Source organism: Oryzias latipes, chromosome 1 (genome assembly GCF_053564925.1).
Source record: "Oryzias latipes strain Hd-rR chromosome 1, Olatipes_Hd-rR_3.1".
NCBI classification, from domain to species: Eukaryota; Metazoa; Chordata; class Actinopteri; order Beloniformes; family Adrianichthyidae; genus Oryzias; species Oryzias latipes.
The window spans coordinates 29,600,410-29,607,332 of record NC_136237.1 but is presented as its reverse complement, the minus strand read 5'-3'; positions in this window follow the sequence as shown (position 1 = coordinate 29,607,332).

Genomic DNA, 6,923 nt, shown 5'->3' with positions numbered 1-6,923 from the left:
CCTGTCAGCCCTCAATAAGAGCAGAAAGTCCTGTTCACTATGGGGCGCCGAATGTAAAAATTAACCTCATGATATAGCACGAACAGCTAATTATATATATATATATATATATATATATATATATATATATATATATATATATATATATATATATATATATATATATATATATATATATATATATATATATATATATATATATATCATGTGTCACAGTAAAGATGACCTTGCTTGGGCATTGGTGACTCCCATTTGTTTAAAAAGATAAGGTTTGTGTGCTTTGGCTGATTTGTGATGGTGAGCGGACCTGTGAGGTCAGGGCTTTAACTCCAAAGATTTGTTAGAGAGGACTTCAGTTTTTAGCCAAAGTTGTAGAAAGTGCAACTCTGATATTTGGTGTTACTTTTTTTAGAGAAGCAATCATATAGAGTGGGGCAAAAAGAATGTAGTCAGCCACCAATTGTGCAAGTTCTCCCACTTAAAAAGATGGAAGAGGCATGTCATTTTTATTATAGGTATACCTCAACTATGCTAGACAAAATGAGAATGAAAGAAAAAAAAATCCAGAAAGTCACACTGTCTGATTTTTTAAAGAATGTATTTAAAAATTATGGTGGCAAATAAGTTTTTGGTCCATAACAATAGTTCAACTCAATACGTTGTTATATACCCTTTGTTGACAATGACAGCAGTCAAACATTGTATGCTACTCTTTACCGCTTTCACAAGCTGTTGCTGCTAATTAGGCCCATTCCTTCATGCAGATCTCCTCTAGAGCAGTGATGTTTTGCGGCTGTCGCTGGGAAACACAGACTTTCAATTCCCTCCAAAGGTTGTCTATGGGGTTGAAACCTGGAGACTGGCTAGGCCACTCCTGGATCTTGAAATGCTTCTCATGAAACCACTTCTTTGTTGCCCGGACACTGTTTTTCCCATTTGCCATAATCCCATTATTTGTGCATATAGTGAGGAATTTAAATCAAAATAAGCTACATCTTTAATATGCAGTCATTTTATTTCTCCAGTGATTTCCGGTGAACTGTTAAAAGACTTTCTCCATCTATGTGTTATTTTTAGAACCACTCAGATGAAAATTGAATTTTTGGTGTTTTGAACATGTTTTTGTGGCATTTTTAGCAGAGCAAAATAAATGTAAGCTTAGAAAATGCATTTCTGATTATTTCTTTATTCAAAATGCTGTGAATCTGGAACAGACAAAAAAATTTGTTGGAAAAAGTTTGTATGTGTGACATAGAAGCTACTACAGCAAGCCACAATCTCCCTCCCAACTCTCCTCCATTCGAAAATAGATCCGTGAATCTCTGAAATTTTGACAGTGTGATTAAAAGATTTAATAGTGAAACGGGAATTAAGTATAAATAGTCAGTAGTCGTTGGCGGTTAGGCTCTAGTCCGGAGACATCTTGTATGTTCGAGATGACCTCTGACCAAGTGACAAGATCCCTGGGCTCAGACAGTGATGGTGGTTAAGGCCAGGCCGTTCCGAATAAGAGCCAGGAGGAGAACGGGACAGAGGTGGGACAGCGAAATATTTGGAATAAGAATGGACAAACTTCTTTAAATTTAAAGATGGGATTTTGATTATGATTGGCTGTGAAGAAAGTGAGCACTTTAGCGACAGGCTCAGAGTGAAGACCAATTGATGAGTGATGTGTGGAATAAAGAATCAGCAACCCAGCGTACCTGAAGACGAGGGATATCTTCCTTATTGAAACTGTACCAAAGCTTCACAGGCTTCTGCCACTATGCAGAAACTATGTTCTCGAAAACACAGGACACAGGACTTTTTTGTTTTGTCGAAAAATAGGATAATCGTGATTAAAAGACCACTGGGAACATTTTGAAAATAGATCAAAATATGATCAGAGTGAGACTTTAAGTGATTTTCCAACCATTTACTGTGCTGAAAGACAGAAAAGTGAACCAAAAAATGATCGTAAATGAAAAGAGCATTGAGGCTTAAGAAGGAGAGCAAAGGTTGATCTTCCCACAGCCTTTTTTAGAGGCTGCAGATGAGAAGCGTCTGCTTGTCAGTTGGATCATGGCATTGTTATACACAGTTGCTGTAGAAACCAACCTTGACCTTAGCTTCTTATCTTCCTCTTCAGAAGAAGCTTTGGAAATGGCAAGTGTGTGTGTGGGCATTTTGTAAAGATGACAGGGTGCAGCCATTTGAAAGTCAAATTAAAAGAATGAAGCATGCATGTCTCCTCCAGAGAAACTCATACCAAGTGCTTTTCAGCAATGTTAATGAGTAAGAAGTCAACCACACAACTAGGCACAAAAGTATAAAACAGGTGTACAATGTTCTATTTGAACTCCTTCCAACAGGAAGTGCGCCTCTTGTAAACAGGAAGTCGGTTGTAGAAAACTCTGTGGTCGATAGCGCAGGTAGGGGTTGTTTTTTTGACAGTGACCCGCTCTTTTCTACCGTTGATCTACGAAGGTTAGTGCAGTTTGATGCTAAACCATACTCCATTGTACTTCTGATGGTCTGGAATAGTCTCTGTGCAGTCTTGCGAGTGGAAGGGATGAAAGTATGTGTGTGGGTCTTCATGCCCAGAAGTGTCATCCATTATTCAGTCTGAAACATTAAAGATGTAGATGCGGTCAGAGACATATGCAGGAGAGCCACACTGAGTGCTCTCCCTCTTTTGCACACACGCACACTCATGCAAACAAATGCTTCTGTCATTGCTTAAAAAAACTCTGCAGGATCTTTCATTTGATAGGATTTTAATGTTTTCACCTCCCCCTCCCCTGTTTTTAAAAAATAAATCCATCAAAATAAAAAAAAGTTGTGTCAGTCTTTGAACAGCAGGAGAAAATTACACAAAAAAGAGATACAGTAAGGAGTAGAATGGGGTTTAGAAATGGGACAAAAACAAAGGGTGAATTGCGTGGGAGAGCCTGTGTGTGTGTGTGTGTGTATGTGTGCATGAAATGCATCTCAAGAAGCAGAGATTTCACAGCTCAGTGGCTCTGTCACTGTGCACCTGCTCACAGAGACAGATGGAGGGAGAAAATGAGAGGAAATTGAGTGCTGAGGTGAGTCCTGGACAATTGAAAGTACATTGAAGGAGGGAGGCTGCCGGCATCCCAGATGAATATACGTATGGACAAACTCCAGCAGAGTGGCTCAGCACTTAGAACAATCCTGTGAAACTAAAGCTGAAGAAGTGCAATGCTACATTTCCTGTATGCTGACACCCATTTTATCAGTCACCGGCCTCCTCTCTCCTGAACGACTGTTCAAAGGCCTGGAGCCCGGCCAGAAAGAAATTCTCTGTGTCAGCAACAGGATGCTGGGTTGGGAGATAAAGACTGAAATGTTTTGATCTATTTCTTTCACATAGCGCTAAATACGTTTGACATAAGGGCAGTATGGAGGACAGCCAGTTATTCAACGCCAAGCTTGAGTTTTCTGACCGATCTGATTCAATTTATTTAGATATCATTAAGTTTAAGAATACATTTGTGTTTTTAGGAAGGAAAAGGAAATTATAGCTGAATCAAAGCCAGCTTTTTTGTGTTTTAATTGATTTTTTTTCTACTTTTAGAGGGTAAATTTATAAGATTAGGCTAATCCGCAGGAATGAAAAAATAGTAAAAGAAAAGTTGTAGTAAAAGTGTTCCAAACTAATCTGATGTCAAAATTGCAGAAATCTTTTCCTTAAATATCTGTTTCTGTTTACGAAATTTAAACTGCATCCACTGCTGTAAAATTCAAATTTATAAACATTTCTGTTGTTCCTGGAAGCCAAAAAGATCCTTCAGAAGCAGTTTGATATAAAAAAAAAAAAAAAAAAAAAAAAAAAAAACTTTAAATCAGTACATTGGAATACAGAAAACATCTTGGGGGGGGGGGGGTCATCTGTTGCGTTGTCATACCCAAAAATCCAAAATAATTAGAACTTTTTCACAAAATGTGTTGTGTTTTACAAAATGTGTTTTTGTAAAACATAAAAAAATGTGTTTTTGTAAAACACAAAAATGTGTTTTGTAGAAAACAAAAAAAACTGTTCCGAGTAGAGCTGTGACCTTAAGGTCAGTGTTTCCGCCTCATGATGAAAGCTAATAGCAGAGTAATGACAGAGAAGGAAACAGCTAAAAGGATATAGGGTGGACTGAAACAACAATGCTTACACCAACATGGAAATAGAAAAAAAAGAAAAGGAAAGAACCCAACATGAAGTGAAAATGAAATGTAGGTGGTGCAGATATAACAGATGGATGAAGTCATGAGATGCAAAAAACAAAACAAAAAAAAATATTGTTAGTGTGGCCATTAACTTGTGGTTTAGGCTTCATGCTTACGAGATAAATGTAACATTTCAAATTAACTACCGGTACTTTTATAAAATGTTAAATTGCCTCTTGCCTGTTTGTTTGTCACTTTTACTGTTTTCTGAATCACATATCCCTAAACAAGGCTCCTTTATTGTGTTCTGTTCGAACAAATATATTGTTCAATATACTAGACTTTACGTTGGGTTTGTCATATGTGAGCCCTATGTTTTAATATGGCTATATCAGCAAACCCAGAATAAAGTGGCTGAATATGCAGAACCTAAACAAATATATATCAAAGAGCAAAACATTTTAGAAGGAAACAACATTTAGCATAATTTTTCAAATGGCATCACAATGATTTAGCTCTGATCCCAAGTTTTCAGAAGTGGGGTTTGTGCTCCCCCCTGTGGTAAATGAGGTACACTTGTAAACTTGAACTAAAATGAAATGATAGAAAGCATCAAAAGTAGGGAAATAAAGCCCACACACTTCCTGTTAGACAGTCTCCTTTCTGATGCCTGCATCTGTAATCTTAACCCTTTGTTTACAGCTATGGCTATAAGTAAGGAAAAAGCCACAGGTTTGTCACAAAATTGAGATTTTTTTTTCAATGTTTTATAACAGACTGGTATAAATTTAACAGTGTGGTTCCATCCAACTCCAGAGTCATGCACAGCTGAGCTTTCTATCCACCGTATCCACCTTGCAATGGGCAGCCAAGTCCCAAAGTAGGCTTTAAGACTTGGTGGGACAGTGTAGAATAGTCTCCTTCCATTTTGAGATCAACAAATTCTCACCCTCAACATAGGTAGAATTAAAGGAGTCTCTCCTAAGATGTCTGATAGTTTGCCAGAAATTTGATTGATCCAATAAGGGTCATGTATCATGTCTTCCCAAAATCAGGTTTTTGCTTCAGTGACGTTCAGAGCTGCAGTACAGTTGTCCTGTTTGTACTTGTCCTCTGCCTTCAGAGTTCCACACAAAACCAAATCCCAATCATATGACTTTGGAATACTTCCACTCAGCAGATTTGACAATAAAAGAACAAAATTAAATGCTTCTATATCCCAGTTCAAGATATGTGTGACGTGTTCCTCTGCCAGACTTTCTCAGGAACAAAACTATCTCAAGGAAATTGCTTCCAGAGCCCAAGCTGTGGGTCAAGGTGAGTCCATTATTTCTGTCCAGTACTTCTTAACATCTTCCATAAGTTCAGGTTCCTTGGGGAGACTAGTTTTTGCAACCAAGGCTTTATGAGCCTTTGAGCAGCATTCAAGTGCCACTTCAGTCCAACCTCACAAATACTGCGATGCTGTAGCCCAGAGGAGTTAAGTTTATACCTAAAAAAAATTAAAATCTCTATAGGGTCAGTCTCAATGTGAGACATCCCTGATGTCAGATTTGATTGACATTGATGAGAAAACTCTGGAATAGTTGTATGGAATGTTATCCTTCCTTACACAGAGGCTGTATCAGATTGATCAGGAATAGTTCCCGAACAAGGTTGGTAAAACCAACAAATCCACAGAACAATACAATACAATTCTGTAATTTGTTGGAGTGAAATACTGATGATTGTGTTGTGCACAAAAATAAATAGTTATAAAAGTAAAATAATACAGGATAGAGTTGGTTAGTTGCAATCCTTTTGATTCTCCTGTAGATGTCAGTATATTGACACAAAGTCTGGCGACTTATTCATAATTTGTTTTATTTCAAGAGAGTTTGAGAAAGATTTTGAATGAAAGTATTTCATTATCCAGTAAAGTTTTTTGCCCATAGGAAAGTTACAAACTGTATTCAAAATTGAAAAGTAAAAAAAAATAAAGCCTTTAGTGTAGAAAGGTTACCTGATGTCCCCACACAAATTCAATCTATACAAAATGATATAAACTCAACAACTCTGCCTTTACCCTTCTACATTTCTGTTTCTTTTTTGCAAGCCTCTGTTCTCTTTTTTATTTATTTGTTTTTCTTGTCACATCACAGACATGACCACCTCAGCTCTCCATGGGAGAGTTCTGCCATGCTCTGTAGATTGGATATCCCAGGGTAATAAACTATTGATATGGCGCTCAGGTAACACACTTGATATGAGGGGGTAAGAGGAAAAGAAGAAGGGGTTGGGGGCGGGCGGAAAGACAATAGGGTCAGAAGACTGGTGGGGGTTGGATGGAGATTGGAAGGAGGGGTGGTGGTTCACAGAAGTACATGATGAGCTCAAGTAGGAGGGAGACTGTCAGGGTTATGACTTTTCCCCAACAAAGAGAAGAATCACACAGGAGATGAGAATTTTTGTTAGACTTCTGCAGAAGGAGAAGCCAGTTTGTCACAACATATCTTGTATAGACAGCACTTTTCACGTCATTGTTTTCTTTACTGAAAGATAGAACCCAGACAATCATATTATGGTAATAATAGCGTGTAATTAAATGATAAATACGTAACCCTTACAAGAGACAATTCATAAACCTCACATCCACCTCCATTTAGCTGTTTGGACTCAGAGAGACAGCAGTGGATGCTCAAAGCTAGATTGCGTCCTGTTGTGACTAAGGCCATTGCTAAGGATATGGCATAGACAGCACAGTGAATGTATTGAAGGAGATT